The sequence below is a fragment of the Peromyscus maniculatus genome, chromosome 23, assembly GCF_049852395.1.
Source record: "Peromyscus maniculatus bairdii isolate BWxNUB_F1_BW_parent chromosome 23, HU_Pman_BW_mat_3.1, whole genome shotgun sequence".
Taxonomy (NCBI): domain Eukaryota; kingdom Metazoa; phylum Chordata; class Mammalia; order Rodentia; family Cricetidae; genus Peromyscus; species Peromyscus maniculatus.
Window position 1 is genome coordinate 58761570 of NC_134874.1, and position 23331 is coordinate 58784900.

Genomic DNA, 23331 nt, shown 5'->3' on the forward strand with positions numbered 1-23331 from the left:
CCACTCTGTGCAGATTTCAGTCATGTATATTGAAGTATATTGTATGCATATACAATAATTGGCTTCAAGTCTTACCCAAAATAGCACCATTCTGTTGACAACATACACTACCAGACAGGGGCATGGGTCTAAGCACAGCTGAAAATTAGCAGGGCTATTGTGGCAGCAGGATGGGTGAAGGAAGAGAAACTTATTAGATGAGGCCTGTTATCCTGCACAATATCCGGGTTAGGACTGGGGAGTCCTGAGGGTGTGATACAGAGTACGGCATCCAGGCCTCAGGCAGGTGTGCAGCAAAGCCTGAAACCAAGCAGTGTGTTTCAGGCTATAGTGGCAGGGGTAGGAGTGTCCAGCCGGGCAGTGGTCCATGGGTGGGTTCGGCAGCAGGACTAGGGGGCAGTAGCCAACAAGGTGCTTCTGCTGCTAGGTTTCCATTACCTACAGCCCATCTCTCTCTCTCTCTCCTCTCTCCTCTCTTTCTCCTCTCTCTCTCTCCCTTCCTCTCCCTGATTCTCACATACACACACATGTATATATGTACATCTAAGCCACTATACTTATAGATAGGTATATACTTGCCTAGAGACAAAGACTTCCAATACATGCGATTTAACTGGTCCTTCAGGGTATTGCCTCCATTACAGGCAAAGCCACTCCCTCATCAACACACAATACACACACACACACACACACACACACACACACACACACACGCACACACACACACACACACACACACACACACACACACACACACACACACACACTAGTGTAGTTACATGGCAGGTTCTGTTAGATATACACTTGCCTTAGAGCCGAAGCCTTCCAAACAGGGCCAGGTGTCAGCTTCTGTTAGGTCCACTCTTCCCTACAGCCAATATTCTTCTTACACCGCTAGGTATCACTAGACATCCACTGCCATACAGTAAAGTCCCATGCACAAGGCTAGGCATCATATCCTGCTAGGAACCCCAGACAGGGGCAAACACCCAGGCACAGCTCTCATATTCATATAAGGCAAGTGTCAGGCTCAGTTATTTGTCTCTAGCCTTACAACCAAAGTTCCACATACACAAACATGGTTAGATTTTAGGATCTGCTAGGTACCTTCTTCCCCACAGCAAAACGCCAGGTTAACAAACATACAAATGCAATCATGCACACATGCACATATGCAAACAATCATGCATGCAGGCCTGTGGGAACCCTCCCCAGGGTGTGAGTCCCAGAAGTTTTTCCTCTAGCCACATGAATGGAGCTTTGGATTTACGGGAAGGCTAGGACTTTGCACCTACCTGCGAGTCTGTGGCATTGTTGTAGAAGTGGGTGATTCCTTGCAGGAATACAAGTAGCCACATATGTGTTTATGGCTTTGGCTGTATGGGTGGGACAACAATGCTACCATTGACACCTAGCCCTGTGTGGAGAGCTTGGGCATAAAATAGAAGTCCATTAGGACTTGACTCGTGTGTGTGTGTGTGTGTGTGTGTGTGTGTGTGTGTGTGTGTGTGTGTGTGTGTATGGGTTCATGCTTTAGCAAGGTGAAGTAATACCTAGGTCTTGACATACCTACCGTACAGCCAAAGGCCTTCATACACATATATGGCTAACTATCAGTTCCTGATGGATAAAACCTTCCTTACAGCCTAGCCAAACTGACACAAATCTCAGAACCTGCTAGGAATATCACCCAATATTGAAAAGACCCAACTATGACTAGGGTATCATGTCCTCCTCAGTATCACCTCCCCTAAAGGAACCTTCAACTATATATTCATGGTGAGGTGTCACATCATGCAAGGTACCCTAATCTCTACAGCCAATGTTACAGGTACACAGAGATGGTGTTAAGTCATTCTGACTGCCCCTGCAATATAATCAAATCTCTCTCTCTCTCTCTCTCTCTCTCTCTCTCTCTCTCTCTCTCTCTCTCTCTCTCATATACACACAACTGTGTTTCTTTTACTTCTAGACATTACCTCCCCATAATAAAAGTCCCACATACACACACAGGGCTAGGTTTTGACTCCTACTAGATACCATCTCCCTAGTAGGATCTCAGGAGGATCTCTAAGAGGACATGGTATCTAGCTGTGGAAGAGGAATATATTTACAGCCAAAGCTAGACACACAAAGCTAGTGTCAGGTACTTTTTGTATCCCCTCCCCTCTCTGTAACTCCATGGTTTATACTCACTTCAGATGTTTGAGAGCCATAAACAGCTGATGGAGATGACCTCTGGCATTTGTCTTTCTGGATCTGGGTTCTCTCAATATCATCTTTTCCACATCCATCCATTTACACAGAAAGATGACTTAAAAACAAAGAGGATTATTGTGCTGAGTGTCTGAAAGTAGTCCTGTGATTTTGCTGTTGCATGCAGTTTACAGGATCCATTTCTTTATTAATGCCTAAAGTGGGAGATCAGGCCCAATGTGGGTGCCTCCACCCCTGTATGTTGGTCCTGAATTGTGTAAGAAAGTAAAGTGAAGTAGCCCTGAAGAGCAAGTCAGGAAAGAACTGTCCTCTGAATCTATTGGAGTTCCTAGAAAACTTCCCTAATGATGGGCATTGAACAGGATATGGGAGCCAAATAAACTATTTCTACCGTATTGGGTTATGTCAGGATGTGTTTATAAACAATACAAAGTATACTAGGACAGTTTCCCATGACTGGCCTCAATTTGTAATCCTCTAAATTTCACCTACTGACTGCTGGCTTTAAAAATGTAATATAAACATATATAAATAGAAGTTTAAGGTTGACTAGATCTCAGGGAGAAAACAAATCAAGGACCAATACAATACATTTCCATGAAGTCAGGTTATTTTAATGAAATTAAACATAGAAAGCATCTCAAACAGACAGAATGGAGAAATACTGCTGAATGAGGATAGAGACAAGAAATAGTGCTGATGATATGTACAGAGACAGGGGAGGAATCTGAGTGTATTTTTTAATATGATAAGCACCAGTCAGAGGGTATAAACAGAGGAGTGAAATCATATGACTTGAGATAGTTAATCATGGGGAGTGTAATCAGTAACATTGGTTGCTGAAACATCAGGAGGCAGGCAGAACTGTGAAAACATCATGGCTTGTTAATGCTCTGGATTATACACATTGGTGAATATACCCACTCCACTCTGTGGAACATGGCTCATGGGGTCAGAATATATGTTAGTACATCGTGACCAGCACACACAACCATTGTAATACACATAACCTGGCTCATGAGATCAGAGCATGTGGGATATTCTGAATCCTGCCCCAGCAGACATCTCATCTCAATTCCTGCATTCTGGTTGATGAGATCAGAAGGGATACCATTTCTAGATCATCCAGCATCAGATGCTATCTGACCTTCAAACCAGCACTGTGTGTCTCCACACTTGAGCTCAAGGAGAACACAGATGAGCCTAGCACAGCCACACTAGGAACACCAAGGATCAATCCAAATACTCTCCAATAGAACACAAACAGAAACACTCAAGTAACAAACTAAATCCAGATGAGCAAGGCCCATGACAAAAACAGAAGTAACTTGGAAAACCCAGGACAACATAACTCCTCCAAAAATGACCAATTCCAAAGTAGTGGCCAACAATAAGAGAGGCTTAATCAAATTCAAGGCTGGGTAACAAGGAAAACCCAATGGCAGATGCATGGATCTCCCTGAAAGTGGGAAATAAAAGAATATCTCCTGGGGTCAGGTGAGGATGGGAGCATGAGGGTTTGGGTTGGGAGGTGCATGAAGGGGCACTCTACTGAGAGATGACTGGAACAGGGGAGCATTTTGAGGTCAGGTAGAACATGATTCAAGGGAAACTTCCACAAATCTACAAGGATGATCCCAGCTAAGACTTCTAGTAATAGTGGAGACACAGCTTGAACTGGCCATCTCTAGTGGTCAGTTTGATGGCCACCTCAATTGTCATCAGGGAGCCCTCATTCAGTAACTGATGGAAACAGATGCTTAGACCCGCAGCCAAACATTAGGCCTCTTTGGGTTCAGGGAATCCTGCTGAAGAGAGGGAAGGATTATAGGTGTCAGAGGGGTCAAGAACATCCAAAGATAACAGAAACAACTAACCTGGCCCATAGAAATTCAGAGTCTGAACCAACACCCAGGGAGCCTACATGGGAATGACCTAGGCCCTCTACATATATCTGACAGTTACGTAGCTTGGTCTACTTGTGGAACTCCTAACAATGGTAACAGGGGCTGTCCCTTGGGCTTTGGCTGGCTCTTGGGAACCTATTTGTGAGTTTCTGCTGTGCAGTGCTCTGCTTCCCAACATGTACTTCTCACTATAATCCCAATTGGACAAGTCCTGACTCACAGAAGGATAGAGAACACTGAGATGAGGTCCTTAGATGGACAAGAAAACATGGCTATTACTCTGGGAATATATTGGTGTCATTGGGCAGATACTGTTGTGGGCTGTGTGATGTGAGCACTTTTGAAGATCTGGCAGACCCAGTGCTGGGTGGTGATTAGGATAACCCACATGGCAGGGACCCACAAGGAAGGACTGGTGCTCCACTGGTGGAAACAAACTGCCCATGAGTAACGTCCCCGATGGGTAAGGTTTGTTATTATGCATGTCTTTCCTGACCTCACCCAGCAGCTTACTCCCCAGCTTGTCCATTGCTGGGACCCCAGGAAAGTTAAAGCACTCTGAGAGCAGTGGGCTATGGAGACCACCTGGTGAGACTTAAGGAGGACAGCTCCACAGTGATGCCAACCCCAGTAAAGCAATGTGGAATGCCATGACCATTGACCTTCAGCCGTGTCTTGGCCACAGCATACCTCCCTTCCCACCTTGGTTTTGAATTATACTGCATAGACATTCAGTGTCAAATGTTAATGACCAAGATCTCATATAGAAAACAACACCCAAATGATGCTGATCCTCCATGGATTGGAAGAATGAAGTTAAAGACCAAGGCCAAAGGGCAAGTGGCATGGCACTAATGACTATGGGGTCTGCTCATTGCTGGTTCATTGCACACCAGAAAGAATGAGATAGAATCCATACCATGACAGCTCTTTGGGAATGAAAGCTCAGCAGAGTTGGGAGATTGGATAAAGATAAAATGTTCCATAGCAGCCCATGCCAGGAGCAGCTGAGTGGGTAAGAGGCCTTATTTCCTACACTAACACACCTTATACCTTATACCAGGCAAGTGTTCCCCAATCACTAAGGAGTGACTGGAGATCAGTCTTTACCCTCAGGTACTCTGTCTTTTCTGTAGCCATCACTGAGCCAGTCCTGGACACCTCTCTGGTACCCTGACTCACATGTAGACACAACTGAAGATTCTGACTCCACCTTGTATTGATGACTTCTCAGGGATCACATGGTTCTGTGGGGAAGACAAAGGGAGAACACTACCCATTTTCAGTTCTTGTGAGACTGTTAGTCTCTCCTTTCATCTAAACACTCCCCTTCAAATCAAGATTGGGACTGAACTTCAGAATCTCAGAGCTCAATGAACACTGTCTTGGAAATCATCTGCAGCCCTGGTTTTCCCTGGTTCACACTTATCCAGTTCTTAAATTTTCAGAAGACTTTAGGTGATGGGGTGAACATTACCTTTGCATTTAGATTTTACAGTCTTGGCAGGTAAGCCAGGGGCCTAGGGTTACATATCCGCACTGCCCTGGTGGTCATCCCTTATGCCAAGATCTGAAAACAAAGTAACCCTGACTTTCCTGATACAGGCCCTCCATCTGCTAGGAAAGTCATTGAACTTTCTGATAAGTTTTTGCACCCTGAAGGCAATCCAAATTAAACTGAATCAGACAGAATTATAAAAGCCCAGATTTAATAGTTAAAGCATTCCCAGATGAATCCCCTGCACCTCAGAGAGGAGACAGGGACGGTAGACTGGAAGAACCACATGTCTGTTTTTTGAGATGCAGCTCTGGGGGAGGAGCTGTGTTTGGCAGGCTTTGAAGGGGTGGATTTGGGAGAAGAAATGGGGGAGGGGGGGAGAGTTAAGATGGATCTCCTACCAGACTCCTTCCAAACATTCCAGACTCTTTGGGTATAGGGGATCCAGGGTGCCAGGGGCTGAGGTGGAGCTCCCACCCAAATATTCCAGTCTCTTTGGGTATAGGGGAGCCAGGGTGCCAGGGGCTGAGGTGGAGCTCCCACCCAAATATTCCAGACTCTTTGGGTATTGGGGCACTGGTTCAAGTGTGACAACTTCCTTCAAGCATGGGACGACATGAGGAAGAGGAGTTGGGAGTTGCTGGGCTCACATACAGCAGGAGGTGTGAGGGGAGGAGCCTCTAGTCTATTGTCATCCTGGAGACCTCAGACATCTGTTTCTTGAGGCAGCAAGGAAGGCAAGTTTCTATGAAAAATAGATTATTAACATCTGCTCTAGTTGTACTGTAAAGATGAATGTACAGAGCAGAAGAGCTGACAGACCCTTTATTGGGACATCTTGGAAAACAGAGGGTTGCTGGGGATGACTTTCTGTATGCTGTGAATGTGTATTGCTCTGATTTTGTTGATAAATAAAATACTGATTGACCAGTAGCCAGGCAGGAAGTATAGTGTAGGTGGGAAAAGCAGGGAGGAGAATTCTAGGAACAGAAAGGTTGAGTCAGAAGTCAACAGCCAGACACAGAGGAAGCAAGATGACAAGGCAGAACTGAGAAAAAGTACCAAGCCACGGGACTAAACATAAATAAGAATTATGGGTTAACTTAAGTGTAAGAGCTAGTCAATAGTTAGTCTGAGCTAATGGCCAAGCAGTTTTAATTAATATAAGCCGCTCTGTGTTTACTAAGCAGCCGCAGGGCCACAGTAGCCAGGCAGGATCAGGAAAACTTCAGCTACAGTAGGGTGGAGGGTCCCAGCTGCTGGACAGACCTTGTATTCTGAATAGGTGCCCATTTGAGCCTGGAGAAAGGGTACCAGCATGGATGCCTCAGGAGCTTGGCATTGAGGGGGTGGTGAGGATCAGGTATGAATGGAGAAGGGATCTCAGGAGAGAGAGGGAGGGGAGGTACCCGGATAGTGGGGGAGTTTTGGCTGGGAGGTAGTGATTGAGGAGGAAGGGCCTTTCATAAAGGATCTCAAAAGTGCTCAAACGTGAGAAAGCATGGGGTTGCCTGGAGGTGGGTAAGGGCAATGGGGAGATGGAGGGCCAAGATAACCTGAGTACAATGGAGAGCTTTGTGAGCTGTTGTTTGATGAGTCCATTGCCCTTCTCAACATTTCCGGAGGATAAAGGTGTCAGCCATAGTTAGGGGATAACTGAGTTCTTTATGTGTGGGCATGTGAGTGAAGCCCACCTGCCAACCCTCTCCTAGTTGGTGTCCTCAAAGATGGTTCAGAGGCTGACATATGTGGAGGGAGGACCCCTGTGAATGGGCCAATGAAATATTCAGGAGACTGTGGGGGCCAAGGTGAGTATGGCCCCCAAAAGGCTGAGAATATTGCGACCAAGCAGAGGTGCAGGGCAAGCAGGTATGACCAGAAAAAGAGTGTGAGAAGAATCGCCCTGCAAGAATACAGGGAAGTGTCAGGGTCTCAAGTGGGAAGGAAGGGATCCTGTCCACCCCTGTGACAGAAATTGGCGAGGGAACTGTAGGACCTGAGTGAGATGTCAAAACAGAATAGGTAGCTCCTGTGTCCAAAAGAAAGTCAATGGACTTACCCGTTACCTGCAGCGTCACCCTAGGCTTGGAGAGCGCAATGGGAGTCAGCAGGTCTAGACTGTGTCAGTTCTCCGCCAGGCTTAGGAATTCTCAGTTGCCAGGATGAGCCTGCATGGGGGCATTTCCAGTGCCAAGCCTGTTGGCAGATAGGGTGTGGCCTCCTGGGTGGCTGGGGGTCAGGGCAATACCATGACCAATGGCCCTGCTTGCTGCATTTGAAGCAACTTTTTGGCGGGTTGATTTGGGCTGAGCTCCAGCGGGATGGGGCCTCATGGCTGACTTCCCTTGTACCTTTTGTGGGGGCCCTGGTGTCCTCAGATAAGATGCTAGGGCTTGAGCTTGGAGCCTATTCTGTTACAGCTCTGCCCGTGGGGTTGACTCAGCTGTCATTCTCAAGCATTAAAAACTTTAAAAGCCATTTTCACCAATTTCTATGGGGGAGTTTGGGGATCCTCCCCAGCCTTTTAACATTTCTTTCTAATATCTCGCACTGACTGAGAAATGAAATGGGTGGGAAGGCTGGAGTCTGGTGAGACCAAGGATAAGAAGAAACATGGGAAGATTTGGGGGTGTTAGGCCAGTGTGTAGTTTGAGGCATTGGGAGATGGGGGAGCAGTGGGGGGAGGGAGGACAGGAAGGAAGATGAGGAGGAATTTGGTCTTAGATTTGTGGCCCCAGAGGAGGGCATTGGGTAGGTAGAGTTTAGGGGAAGGGGGCGGTTAGTGTCTCCAGCAGTGAATGGATCGTGCGATGAGACACTGGTCCCTGTAGGGAGGGCAGGAATGCAAAACCCAAAAACTGTGGATGTAGAGCAGTTCTGTTCAATTATATCAAATAGTCCGAACTTGAATAGATTTTGTAAAAGACCCTACAGGGTTGTTTGGGGATCAGGCTTTGAATGGCAAGTGGCATTTCTCAAGTCTGTGTTGGGGATCTGAAGCCTAGCAGAGAGCATCCACTCTTGTAAGTCTTAGGTCAAAAAATGGGTGTGTGTGGGAAATTCACTTCAACAGAATATCTTCTGGAGAAGGGGGTTTCATGGAACAGAGGCAGCCCTTTCTCTGGAATGGGTTGGGGGCCTGGTACAGCTGCATCTTTGGCAGGACACCCCCCAAAATGAGGAGGCCCTGGGCCTCCTACGCAATAACTCGAAAAGGAAACTTACCTAACTGGGAGCCAATCTCCGTTTGGTGGAGAGCAGGTGTTGGGAGAGGGGTGTTTTCCCACCACGAGGCCCTGAGCCAGTCACAACAAACCGAATCAGGCCGAATTGGAAAAGCCCAGGTTTAATGGGTAAAACATTTCCAGGGTGATTCCCAGCACCTCAGAAAGGAGACAAGGCCAAGAGGCCAGAAGAATCAAGTTTCTGTTTTCAGGGATGCTGTTTATATACCCTGTCAGAGTGGTCTTGAGCCTCTCTGGGGGAGGAGCTGTGTTTGGTGGACATTGAAGGGGCGAGTTTGGGGAAAGAGACCGGAGGAAAGTTGAGGTGGATCTTCCACCAGACCCCTCCTTCCAAACATCCCGGACTCTTTGGGTGTAGGGATGCCAGGGTGCCAGGGGTGGAGGTGCCGCTCCCACCCAAACAATTCCCTTGAATCAGGCCTCCGTCTTCCCTGACTATTCCTGCCATCCTGCTTGAATCTGATTCTCCTCCATACCCAGCAGAAACCAGGCTCTGGTCCCTGCCATGCCTTCTCTCTCTCCACCCTTTTCCACAAGTGACCAGTGCTGAGTTCATGCATCCCAAAGTGCGTTGGAAAATTCTTGCAATCAACAAGCACAGTGAAAAGGAGTCTAAACATAGACATTCCTGAACATGATCAGGGGTGGTCATGGAGCCCATGCTTTCAGAGTTAACTGATGGGAGTAAGAGACAGAAAAGTAGAAGGAGCCTGGCTAAGGGACAGGACACTTAGAAGGTGTAAAGACTCTTGCTGACTACAGAAACTTGCTAAAGTTTTCACTAATGCTACTTAGAGAAGACACGAACATGTCAGAGACAGAGGAACTGACAAACTCCCAGTGAGGATTTACTGCTCATGACCATCAGAGTCAGGAGATGTTGATGTGCTGTGAGATGTAGAGATTCACAATGTCAGTTACTCTGCTCTACTGTAAACTCACCACTGTAAATGTCAACATAAAATCCTTGACCCTGTAAGCAGGTATGGTGAGCTCAGTCTGTTAAAGGCAACATTCCTAAGGAAATTGAGGGCTGAAATGAAATTAAATAAAACCCCCTCATTCATTCAACTGGAAGCAGTTAATATAGCTGTGTCCACTACCTTGCAGAGCTCAAAATTTCTCCAGTCTATCATCATAAGTAAGTTATTCTGTTATATTTATTCATATTGAAGAAGCAAGGGTCCATGAAAGGGATGTGATATGCAATGTCACCACTGTCACATAGGTTTGTATACTTGTCCCCACCAGACAATGCTCTTGAGGACACAGTGCAATCCATGCAGACAAGACCTACCAGAAAATCTTCGGTGATTGGAGGAACAGGGGATGAAAATGTCATGTAAACAAGTACATCATACTCCTGATGTACATCCTACGAATTTCCACATTATGTTTCCTTATGCCCTTGTAAATCTGAGGTTGAAGAAGCTCCCCTCTCATAAGTAAATCATTTAAAGCTACTTGATTACAGCCATGAGAAGAATTAGTGTAGTTGTTCAGGACGGAAAGGGAGAGGAAGAAACAACAACAAATACAAAATACTGTTGGTTTTCTTGAGCTGTGATTGGCCCATTGCATGTGACATCACAAGGACTCGCTGTGAGGCAAGTTAGATACCAGTCCGTATAAGGCAGTATCTGAGGCTGGGTTTTGACCTTGTGCTATAGGGAAGGAGTTGATTTGTGGATAAGCAGCTGGACTCAGTCATTTCTCATAGACTTGAACTTTCCCAACCAGATGGAACTTGGCAAAGTGAGTTTTCTTGGTTTTCAGTTTAGGTTTTGTACTCGGCTTTTATTGATTGATCTTTTTACAGTATTACTTTTGTTTTAAAATTTGCCTGTATTTCTACTTCTTCACTGAGATTTTCCATTTTTTCAAAGTAATTTCTTTGTCATTGTGAGCTGTGTTCTGGCTTATTTTATACTTTGGTGGTGTGGATGTACACAATGAGGAATTTGATCAGGACTACATAGTCCTCCTGTAATAAACTCTGGTAACACTCACCAGCTCTATGCCACCTCCCTGCTCATGTCATGTGATTATTACTTCCCAAAATACAAAAACTTGTCCCTTTGTCTGAATGTGTCTAGAGCTAGACAAAAATTAATATTTTTGTGTTTGTGAAAGTGGATTGTTTGTGGTGAAACTTTCTCTAGTTCCATGTTTGTCCCTGGCAGGGACATTTCATTCCTGTTCATGGGTGACTATGTCCACTTAATGTTGTGACTATGCTATGATCTTTGTTAATTTTTGTATGTTCATTGATTCTTGTGTTCATAGCAAAGGCATCTTGATCGTGAATGGTCTTTTTTTTTTTTTTCTTTTTTTTTGGTTTTTCGAGACAGGGTTTCTCTGTGTAGCTTTGCGCCTTTCCTGGGACTCACTTGGTAGTCCAGGCTGGCCTCGAACTCACAGAGATCCGCCTGGCTCTGCCGTGAATGGTCTTTTTAATGTGTCATTGAGTATGAATTAAAGCATCTGGTACTCTCATGGAGGATAGTCTCATGCTCTTTGTCAAGGACCCTGCCAGATACTTGTCTCTTTCAATGTGTCTTTACTTGGTTATAGAGTAAGGGCTTTATGAAAAGTGTTTATTTTATGAAAAGATTTGAAAGAATACCTTCCCTCAGTTTTAGGGACTACTGGAATATTTGTGGATCATTACAGCCATTTCTTTAGATTACTGGATTCATCAGTGAATTCTCCTGGTTTCAATACTAGACAATATTTACTCATTGGTTCTTTCAGATCATGTTGCCTAGTTGTATCACTTGGACTTTTAAGTTTACCTCTGATTCCTGTATCTCTCCTTGTTGTATCAGTTTGTTTCTTTAGTGAGGAGTAAGGTATAGATGGAGGTTATAGAAGAACTGTGGTGCTAGGAGAGATCCTCCTTCCCGTTAAAAGGACTCTAGTAATGATGACCACTGAGCAGGAATCTGAAGCATTTCCTTTTTTTTTTTTAGTTTTTTTTTTTAAATTCATTTTACATACCAAAAGCAGATTCTCACTCTCATCCCTCCTTCTGCTCTCCACCACTGCCATCCCCACTTATTTCCTCCCCCAACAGGGTAAGTTCTCCTGTGGGGGGACAGCTAAGCCTGGTACATTCAGTTCAGACAGGACCAAGCCCCTCTCTGCTTTATCAGGGGGGAGCAAAGTGTCTGACCATAGGTCCAGAAAAACAACTCATGCACTAGGGATAGATCCTGACCACACTGCATGGGGCCCCTCACACAGACCCAGCTAAAAACTGTCTCCTGTATGCAGAGGGTCTAGTCCAGTCCCATGCAGGTTCCACAGCTGTTGGTCCCAAGTTCCTGAGTTCCTTTGGGCTTGGTTCAGTTGTCTTTGTAGATTTCCTCATCATGATCTTGATCCCATTTGCTCATTAGTTCCTCTTCCCTCTCTTCCACTGGACTCCCAGAGCTCGGCCTGGTGCATGGCTATGGATCTTGGCATCTGCTTCTATCAGTTACTGGATGAAGGATCTATGATGACAGTTAGGGTATTCACCAATCTGATTACCATGGTAGGCTAGTCAAGGCACCCTCACCACTGTTGATAGTCTAATCTGTGGTTGTCCTCATGGATTCCTGGAAATTTCCCTAACACCAGGTTTCTCCCTTACCCCATAATGTCTCCCTCTCTCAAGACATCTCTTTCATTGCTCTCCCACTCCATCCCTTCCCCAACTCAACCACTCTATTCCTTGATGTTCTCATCCCCCATCCCCTATCCTCTATTGCCCCCCTCATCCTAAGTTTTCTCATTGGGATCTCCTCTGCTCCTCCTTCCCAATGTGATCCATACATGTCTCTAGGGTTCTCCTTGATTCCTAGCTTCTTTGGAGCTGTGAGTTGTAGTCTGGTTATCATTTACTTTATATCTAATATCTGCTTATGAATGAGTACATACTATGTTTGTCTTTCTGAGTCTGGGTTACCTCACTCAGGATAATATTTTCTAGTTCCATTCTTTTGCCTGTACATTCTATGTTATTTATTTATTTATTTATTTATTTATTTATTTATTTATTTATTTATTTACAACTGAATAGTATTCCACTGTGTATCTCCCACATTTTCGTTATCCATTCTTCATTTGAGAGCCATCTAGTTTGATTCCAGGTTCTTTCTAATAAGAACAATTTTGCTATGAACATAGTTGAGCATGTGTCCTTGTGGTAAGATTGAGCATTCCTTGGGTATATGCCCAAGAGTGGCACTTCCATATGAGGTTAAGTGTTGTTATTTCCAAGTCTGTGAAGAATTGTGTTGGGATTTTGATGGGGATTGCACCGAATCCATAGATTGCTTTTGGTAAGATTACCAATTTTGCTGTTAATTCTACCTATACACGAGCATGGGAGATCTTTCCATTTTCTAATATCTGCTTTGATTTCTTTCTTCAGAGACCTAAAGTTCTTATCATAGAGGTCTTTCACTTGCTTAGTTAGAATTACCCCAAGGAATTTTATATTATTTGTGGCTATTGTAAAGGGTGATATTTCTCTGATTTCTTTCTCAGCCCATTTATCATTTGTTTATAGGAGGGCTACTGATTTTTTTGAGTTAACCTTGTATTCTGCCACATTACTAAAAGGAGTTTATCAGCTGTAGGAGTTTCCTGGTAAAATTTTTGGGGTCCCTTATGTATACTATCATATTGTCTGCAAATAGGGAAAGTCTGACTTCTTCCTTTCCAGTTTGTATCCCCTTGATCTCCTTTTGTTGTCTTATTGCTCTAACTAGAACTTCAAGTACTATATTGAATAAATATGGGGAGAGTGGACAGCCTTGTCTTTTTCCTGATTTCAGTGGAACCACTTTACATTTACCTCAATTTAATTTGATGTTGACTGTCAGCTTGCTGTAAATTGCCTTTATTATATGTAGGTATGTTTCTTGTATTTCAGATTTCTCTAGAACATTTATCATGAAGGGGTGTTGGATTTTGTCAAAGGCTTTTTCAGCATCTAATGAGATGATCATATTTTTTTCTTTCAGTTTGTTTATGTGTTGTATTACATTGACAGATTTTTTTTTTGTTGAACCACCCTTGCATCCCTAGGATGAAGCCTAGTTGGTCATGGTAGATATTTTTTATTGGGTATTTGGTTTCAGTTTTCCAGTATTTTATTTGTTGAGTGGTCTTCAACATTGGTATAGATAGCAACACTTCAGCTGAGTGTTCTTCTAGCTATTTGCAAACTTCCCAAGGTAGAAGAAAACTTTGGTGCTCTGAGCATTTCAAAGGAAGTATTTGGTTATGAGTGTTCCTCCTTTCACTGAAATATTCCAGGATTCCTATGTCTGGGTGGTGACATTATGTGCCATAGTCACTCATATTAAGTCCATTTATGTATAGGGTGAAATTTAAGGATGAGAACATCATCCTGAACATTCAGGTCCTGGTATTTTGTCAAACATTGTCAGGTCTAGAGGCAGTTTCAGTTAAATAAAGGTTCTAGATTGGGTTCATACATCAGTGGGAAGTTGTGGCCACCTTTCCAGCAGGGGCCCCATCCATCCACTCTTTCCTATATACAGAAGCATTTTCCATGAATGCTCACGGAGATGGATGTGCAGAGGAGCCATGCCAAGAATCTGCTCAAGAAACACATTTCACATGGAGGTGCACACCCACAGTGTCATTTACTCAGGAGGCCCAGGCAGGTGTAACCCTTGAACTCGGGATTTGAGATCATGCTGAGCATCATAGTAAAGACCAGCCTCAAAAAATACACATGATAAACTTAGTGTTCAAATACATTTTTTCTTCCTATTGTATGTTTCTTCCCTAGTCTAGGGATGTAGTTCAATGGGTCGGTTGTTTACCTAGCATGCACATGGTCCTGGGCACCATCCTCAGCACTCACACAATAGGGCATGGTGCTGCCTGCCTGTAATTGAAGGACATGGGAGGTGAAGTCTGATGGATCAAAAGTTCTAGGTCATCCTTGCTACACAGTGAGTAAAAGGCCAGCCAGGAGTATACGAGACCCTGCCTCATTAAGACAAACACTGTACTGTCTCTCACACAGGTATTCTGGCTTTGAATATTTTCTTTTGTGTGTTTTGGAGTACATGTGGAAGCCAGGTAATTAGAGACAGGCCATTGGGGATGGACTCGTGAGGCAGGTGGATACAGGTAAAAAATCAACGTAGAGAGGGGAAATGCTCAGAGTGGAAAGGTTCAAACATGGATGGGGAAGTGACGCATTCAGAAAAGACAACTAGAATGAAGGGCATATAAAAAACTATAAGAAAACCTACATCTTGTGATAGGTATGGTATGGTAACCTAAAAGATGGGCTCTGAAGGATGAAGAGGAGTTTGTTCATGAGACTGGCCAGTAGAAGGAGGGTGTGGTAGTCCTCACTGCCTGCTGATTTCTTCTCTTTCCTGGGAACAAAGCACTCCTGGAAGATGATGGTGTTTGGACCAGCCTTGAAGCAAGCTGCTTCCTTCTGCTGCTTCGGTTCTTCCTCTAGCTTTGCTTCCACATATCAGCCTTATAGGCATCCCTCTTGTCTGTCTCCAGGGAGAAAGGCTCAGCTTGAGTCACATTCTTTACCTTATTCTCTGACAAGTTAATGGTGTCAAAATGGGGCACAGGAAGGGCCTTGAACTTGGGCACCTCCCCTTTCTGCATTTTGTTTATTTTCTTCTCCTTCTGCAACTGGCGCTCTTTGTCCTCAGTATCAAAGGAAAAGGGCCACCTCCATGTTTCTTGCCTCTGGGAGGTGGGGCTTATAAGGCACCCCATAATGTGGCACAGTTTGAGCTCTTTTCTATCCTATACCTCTAAGTGGATCTTTTAACCATGTGTGATTTTTCTATTGCTATATTTTCTTCTTTTATAAAGTATTTGTAAACAAGTCTCATCACACAATATTAGAGAAATTCTTTGTATTAATATTACCACTTTCCTCAGAAATGTAGTTAAGTACCAGAAACTGCTAAAATTCTGGGGACAGATGGTTTTCCAAAATTGTTAATAATTTATATTTAATATTTTACGTATTTTCTCATTTATTTTTGATTCATGGTTTTATTATGTAGTCCTGACTAGCCAGGAACACATTATATAAATCTGTACTCAAATTGTACTCAAACTCACAGAGATCCTCCTGTCTCTGTTTCCTGAGTGCTATGATTAAAGTAAAGGCATGTACCGCCAACCCTGGATGGATTTCATTTACCAAAATATCAATTTTTAAAAAAATTTTAAATTAACAACTGTCTAGCCATTTGTTGATTGTTTTCCTTAAATACAGAAGCAGAAGGGCGAAAAGCCCTGTGATGGCTGACAGAGTTCCTTATCCTGAAGGAACTTGGAAATGAAAATAGGGACAGTTATTCTTTTATCTCAGGTTCTCTATGACAAGAATTTTTTTCTATCTAATGTTCCAGAAGGGAATAAGGGAGATGTTTTCGTTTCTGTAATTACTTCCTGCTGATGTTGGGACGTTGTTTTCAGGGTCCTAGAAAGCCAGAATGTTAGTCAAAAGCAAGGAGGGGATTTAGAAGCATCTGATTCATTGACCAGCTGAAGAAACAGCATTTATATTGGCTGGATTGGTCCATATCAGCTTTCACCAAGTCCATGTGTCACAGGTTGAAGTCAGTAGCTGATGCCTGGATCTGTCTGCCAGCCAAATGGAAGCCCACTGAAACAGATGTAGACTAGAGACAAAAGTTAACTTATTTGGAATTTTTAGGCCCACAGCCTTAGTAAATATATTGGTGTTATCAATCAGTAGTGAAATACATATTGTAGAAAAAGCAGGTAACAGGTATCTGTCTGTAAGTCTACATTGAGAAGATAACCATAAGAAATCAAAAATCTCGAGCTCATAATCCAAACAGTAAGCAGTCATTGCTCTATTATCTTATCAGAATTATATTAATGTTAAATTCTGAACTTTTTTAAGTTTTAATGCAATGACAGTATGGTAAAGGAAAGAAATTTTGTAGTATCTTTTATAAGAACAGCCACTTCAAATTATGTTTAAAACCTGTTTGTCCCTTAATATGAAGCTTGTAAGGCAAACCTGTTTGTCACTTTATTTCAGGAGACCTAGTAGCTTTAATTATTTATTCATTGTTCAACGAATTAATAAGGTGGCTGCAACCCCGTGGAAGACTCTGGTTGCCTGATGTTGCTAGGCTGACAAAGTTGTAGCTACCTAATCGTCAATGCCATCAGAGATCTGAGAAGGATAAATTTTACCTGAGTACAGACTTCCAAATCTATTAAAGAATGGCAGAGACTATCCATTGCCCAGACTGCCATCATCCCAGGCTCCTGTAGTCTTCATAGTCTTGGCAGAACAGGTGTCAGGACAGCATCAGTCTTGGCTGCTGGGCCTATACCGTTAAAGTTCTCTGTTTAGGGGCAACTTTGGGAAAGACTGAGCTTATCTTGTCAGTGTCTCATATGTCCATTCTAGGCCAGATCCCTGGCAGCAGGTGTTGAGTCTGGGTGTCATCTTGTCCTTGTTCCATGTCTTCTTGGAATCCTTGGGAGTTAAAGCTAGGAGCTGGGAGTCTCTGTTTGTTCTAGTGAGCTAGTAAGCTTTTTAATAAATAATTGAAATAATATATTCATCAGATATTTGACAGGTTTGAGGACCATTGTCTATTAAATATATCTGAGCTAAACAAATCTAAGCCTAATCTTGAAAACATCTCCAAGTTTGGTAACAATAACCAGGTCAATTTGTTATCCTGTAGATGTATTAGTCAAATGGGCCTCTCAGGTTCTGTTTTATTTCTTTTTAAATAGCTTATAATTAAATAAGAGTTAACAGTTTATGCTTTAAACTAGTACCTGGATAGCATTAGCATGTATTCCTTAACATAGAGGACATGCAAACTCAGACATTCAAAATTAAACATACATGTGGACACATTTTTATCCATACCTGCAGAGTAGACAGTCATTTTTAAAACTATAAACCTTTGGAGTCTCAGTGTAACAGCAGAATAGCAAGAGAAAGAAATCCAGAACATGTTTTATTTTTTACACATCTCAAAACATTTTTTATCATTACTTAAGTCTTTTAATAGTCAGACTTTTGTAGATTTCTTTTACATATTCTAATAACTTGCATTTCATATATTTTCCTTCTTCCCAAAACATTCTTTTTATATTCCCATACCTAAAACATTTATATCTTAGACCCCATATAAACTTTATTTATATTCAAATCTTATAACTTATGTAAAATTTCATATTTTTATATCTTTTTTTGTTTGTTTTTTCGAGACAGGGTTTCTCTGTGTAGCTTTGTGCCTTTCCTGGAACTCACTTGGTAGTCCAGGCTGGCCTCGAACTCACAGAGATCCGCCTGGCTCTGCCTCCCAAGTGCTGGGATTAAAGGCGTGCGCCACCACCGCCCGGCTTATATTTTTATATCTTAAACTACTTCCTCAGACCCAATACATTATGTATTCAATCTCTTAAGCCTTTAAATTTTTATAAAAATATTACATCTTAAAATATCTTTTTTTCTGTCTAACTCACTGAGTTATCCTCTACTTGGAATTTGATATGATTTTTTCTTATCTTAACCAATAATAATTTGTAACCAATTCTTTTAAATGATGGCAAGTATTTGTAACTCATTTAACTGAAATGACCAAAATCCATGTATTTTGTGTGTATATGTGGAAACAAAATCATAATTTTTTAAAACATAATGTATCTTTAACATTTTTTCTAATCATTACCAGGACAGAGAAGGTTTAACATGGGAAGCTAATGATGAACTTGGCTTAGGAAGGAAGGGAGGGGGATTTAGATTCAGAGTGTGCAGGCAGCAAACTCACAACCTTACCTATCTCCCCCACCTCTGCCTGCCTGTAGAGAGTGCATTTCTGCCTTTTGTGAGAGCCACAGGAGCCTCTCCTGCAGGCTAATCCGAGCCCTGCCCATCCTGGCCCTGAGTCTGTTCCAAGCTCCTGTGAGGGAGGCATCTGCCTACACACTCAGGGCGTTCTCCTGCCAGGTCTGCCCACTCTGAGAACTCACTTCCCAGATTTCTCAGGGAGGACCCAGTCTCAGACCTTCCCTGGGGCCAGCAAGTCATAAGCACTCAGCATGTGGCCCTGCTGATGAGTTTCCCTCACCTGCCAGTGCTGTGGGCCTGATAGCAATAAGGGAAGCTAGTAGACAGAAACAAGAAACATTTACATAGACATAAGTGCTGCTAAAGGCCAGTGGTGAAAAGGTTGATTCCCACCTTGATCAAGGGGAACAGTAGCTCTTATGGGAAGGGCAATCTAACCAGGATCAGGAGTTTCTCCTCTCTGCCTCTGTGTACCTTCACAGCTGCCCCCCCCCAGGGCAGGGTTTGTGGGAACCATGGGGAGCTCTTCCTTGGCAGGCATCAAAGGTTCCCTCAGGAGGCCAAGTAAACATTGTAAGAGGCCCATCCTGCACCACAAAAGGTGACAAACTTCCCTTGGTAAATCCATCATTCTATTGTGAGCAGTGGATCACACATCCTTCCAGTATGATAGGTGAAAGTCCAGGGAGGAAGAGGGAGACTGTCCCATGGCATGCATCTTAGTCAAGTCAACAATGAGAACAATGAACACATTACACACAAGACCAAGGGCACACAAAAAACTTTGAGCCAAGAGACAACCAACAAATTTCCAAGAACAAAGACAGCCTGATGTGCTCTGGAGGGAGCGACCCCCCAGGCTCAGTCACACCAAAAACTTTCAGAGGCTCTCTATCCTCAGTTAAACAGACCTTGGGACTACCATAGCCCCATTAACAGGGTGCAGGATTTCTTCTGAAATACTGTGATCCTGGTTCCAGTGTGTCCACTGGCTGCCACTGGTATTGACCATCACTGGACCATTTCACAGATCTACTGTGCCTTAGAAAATGAACATACAGAGTCACACAAAGACAAGGACAAGCAAAGACACAGAAACTTACCAGCCATTTAGGAAACCCTCAGATCAGGGTCTAGGTGTAGCAGAGGTTCAAGGATGAGGCCCTAAATGTTGTGCCCGCATCGCTAGACCCCTGAGCAAGACCACCAAAGAGCCCATATCCTATGCAAGCACATAGGGGGTTTATTAACAGCAAAGCAAGCCCGGACTTGGTCTGTGTCCAACACTCAACACTGAAGGTAGAGGAGTGCTGTGGGATGGTCTGTATGTCAAATTGCTCTGATTGGTCAATAAATAAAACACTGATTGGCCAGCAGACAGGCAGGAAGTATAGGTGGGACTAACAGAGAGGAAAATTGAGACAACAGGAATACAACACTGCTAGCCGCAGCCAGGACAAGCAGCATGTGAAGACACCGGTAAGCCATGAGGCAAGGTATAGATTTATGGAAATGGATTAATTTAAGCTATAAGAACAGTTAGCAAGAAGCCTGCCACAGCCATACAGTTTGTAAGCAATATAAGTCTCTGTATTTACTTGCTTGGGTCTGAGCGGCTGTGGAACTGGCCGGTGAGAAAGATTTGTCCTGACTGTGGGCAAGGCAGGAAAACTCTAGCTACAGAGGAGGGCAGCCCTGAACATTCACTTTAAGGTGTTTATATAGGAAAAGTTTATGTGCAGAGGGTTACATCTCGGGATTGGATGAGGGGGCTAGGGGTAAGGTAGTTCTTTGAAGTTACTGGCTGAACTATAAGGTAACAATGAGGTTACTGATGGCTAACAGGATGCAGGGTATCTACAGAGACATAAATTTTACTCCGTATGTCCTGTTTTTGCTGAGCCCAGGATATATACATTCAGATCTATTGTTTCAGTCCTATTTTCCTATAAGATCAATCTCCGGTTGGCTCTAAAACTGCTGGTCAACAAATACCTTTAGAGGAGGGGTTGAGAGAGCATCTCTCAAGAGGGCTGCTGGTTTTTCCCTTTCAGTAGTAGTGTCTATTGTAATTCCAACAGTGAAAAAATACAAGGCCATAGTAAATAGGCAATCCAGAAGAGAAAACACAAGACCTGGTGTTCCAATGAGCAACATCCTGAATTTGGAATGTAGTATTATGAAGTCAGAAATCGATTGGGTAGTAAATTCTGTTGAGGAACAATTCTTTCAGTGTCTGATAACTTAACTTTGATAATATATAGATTTATAGCATTCAATTGATAATAATACCCCATTCAATATTACATTAAATTACAAATAGAAATAAGAAAACAACACTTATCTCTTTAATGTATGCATTCTCATTTTATTAACAAATTGAAAAAATACCATTTATGTTGAATTTTATAATTTTATATTTTTTAAAGCTGAAGGGCACTCACACTAAGACCAGGCTCAAATTCATGATCCTCCTGCCTCAGCTTCCCAAGTTGGTAGCTTTGGAAATATGTGTGAGACCAAAATGAGCCATCTTAGAAATAAGACCAAAATGTTTCACCCTAAAATTAAGGCCTAATACTTCTCCTTTTGGGAAGAGGCCATTAGTTACTGAAACTAGTCAGTTCAGATTCCAGAAACCAGGAAGTGTAAACGTACAGACTCACAAGATAGTCACAAGGTAATGCCTGCCAGACTATGGAATGTCCTCTCCCTGGTTTCCAGGGTAACTGACCACAGAAATGCCCCAACCTGAGGGCAGCCAATGAGAAATGGTGGTGGGCAACCACTCCCTTAGAAGTATTTTCTAGAAGTCCCTAGAAGCGAGCCAATCAGAATTGTACCCGTACTAGCACCCCTAAATGATGTAACCTTGTGATTTTTCCCTTTAAAAGCTGAGCTTGCAGATAGATGGGCAATTCCTCCAGCCTCCACTGCGTTGGATGTATTGGACGAAGTCCCTGCCTAGGCTTGTATATCCAGAATTAAACCTTGCTTTTGCATTCCGGCATGCTTGTCTTTGGTGGTCTCTCTGGGGGGTCACGATCTGGGCACAACATATGAACCGCCATACCAAATAAAATATATTTCTCAAACTGGATGGTCAGATCTATGTACTTGCATTTATAAGGTATATGTAATTGGAGTTTATGTAGCTACTGCCAGGTTGCCCTATCTAGAAGCAACTCCAGAGCTTAAAAATGTAACATAGGTCTAGTTTCTAGTTTCCTCTCTCAACCCTTGCACTTGTGTCTCTCATAGGGTCCTACTGATATTGAGTGGAAGTTTGCAGGAACAAACTCTAGATAGATACTTTGGTGAAGGTGGAACTTGCTGCCTCCTTTTAGAATTATCCCAGCCCCAAATCATTTCCTATCTTGGCAACTGATTCAACAACACCTTTGTTGGGATTTTGCCAGGCTCCAACTGCATGGCCGCACATGTGCGGTTCAGGAGCTATGCAAGGGGTCTGGGGTCTTATCTCATGTCATCAGTGTGTGCTCGTGATTACATATGTGCAGAGTGGTCAAGCAATCTAGCATGCATGGTGTAGCTCTGTAAGCTCGCCTGCACCTTAAAGAGCCGGACACAGACCCCACCTCCTCCCAGTCTGTTCTGTTCTCTCGCGCCCCCCATCTTTCTCTCTATTTCTCTGTCTTTCCCCAGGCCTGGTTCTCTTGTTCTCCCCTAACCCTCTTCCTCCTAATAAAGCTCTGATACTGATACTGGGGTTTGTTGTGGCCATGACCTTTCCTCACAGTCACCAGCGCTGGTAACCAGTACAGATTATCATTATTACAACCTTCAGGATCAACAGTGACCCTGATGGAAGACAGAGGAGGCACAACTTGAGAAGCCTCACAGTAAGACTAAAGTAAAATCTGTTTTCCTGGACACAAACTGTTTTCCTCTTTTCTCTTCTGCATGATAGTTCTTATCTTAAAAACGATAAACTCACTCGAACATATGCTTTTACATTTCTCAGCCATGAGTCACTAAGCCATTTTACATGCCAAATGTTTACCAAACCACGTGGGCAGGTGAAGGATAAGGGTGCAGTCCCGCTGATGCAAGCTCGTTGTCCATGCTGAGTCACAGGAACACCAAGCTGATGACCTGACACAAAATCAACATTATTAGGTACTTCTTCCTCACTGGGACTAAACACAGCCAGTTCTGCGGAATAGAAGTCAACTCTAATCTAGCTTTTTGTGGAACTGACTTGACTAGGGTCCCTGTCTGATACCAGCAGCTGTGTGATTTTGAGAAAGAGACTTTCTGGTTGTCATTTTTTTTTTCGAGACAGGGTTTCTCTGTGTAGCTTTGTGCCTTTCCTGGAACTCACTCTGTAGACCAGGCTGGCCTCGAGCACACAAAGATCCGCCTGCCTCTGCCTCCCAAGTGCTGGGATTAAAGGTGTGCGCCACCACTGCTTGGATTTGGTTTTATTTTTCTCCTCTTTGCAATAAAGCAGCGCTATCTGGTGGCCTCCCAGAGGACCAAATAGGTTTTCTGCTAAGGTAAGAGGATGTGAGGCTAGGTCAGTAAGATGAGGCAAGGTGAGACAGAACAAGATGGTAGGTGTGCAGCTCTGGCCAT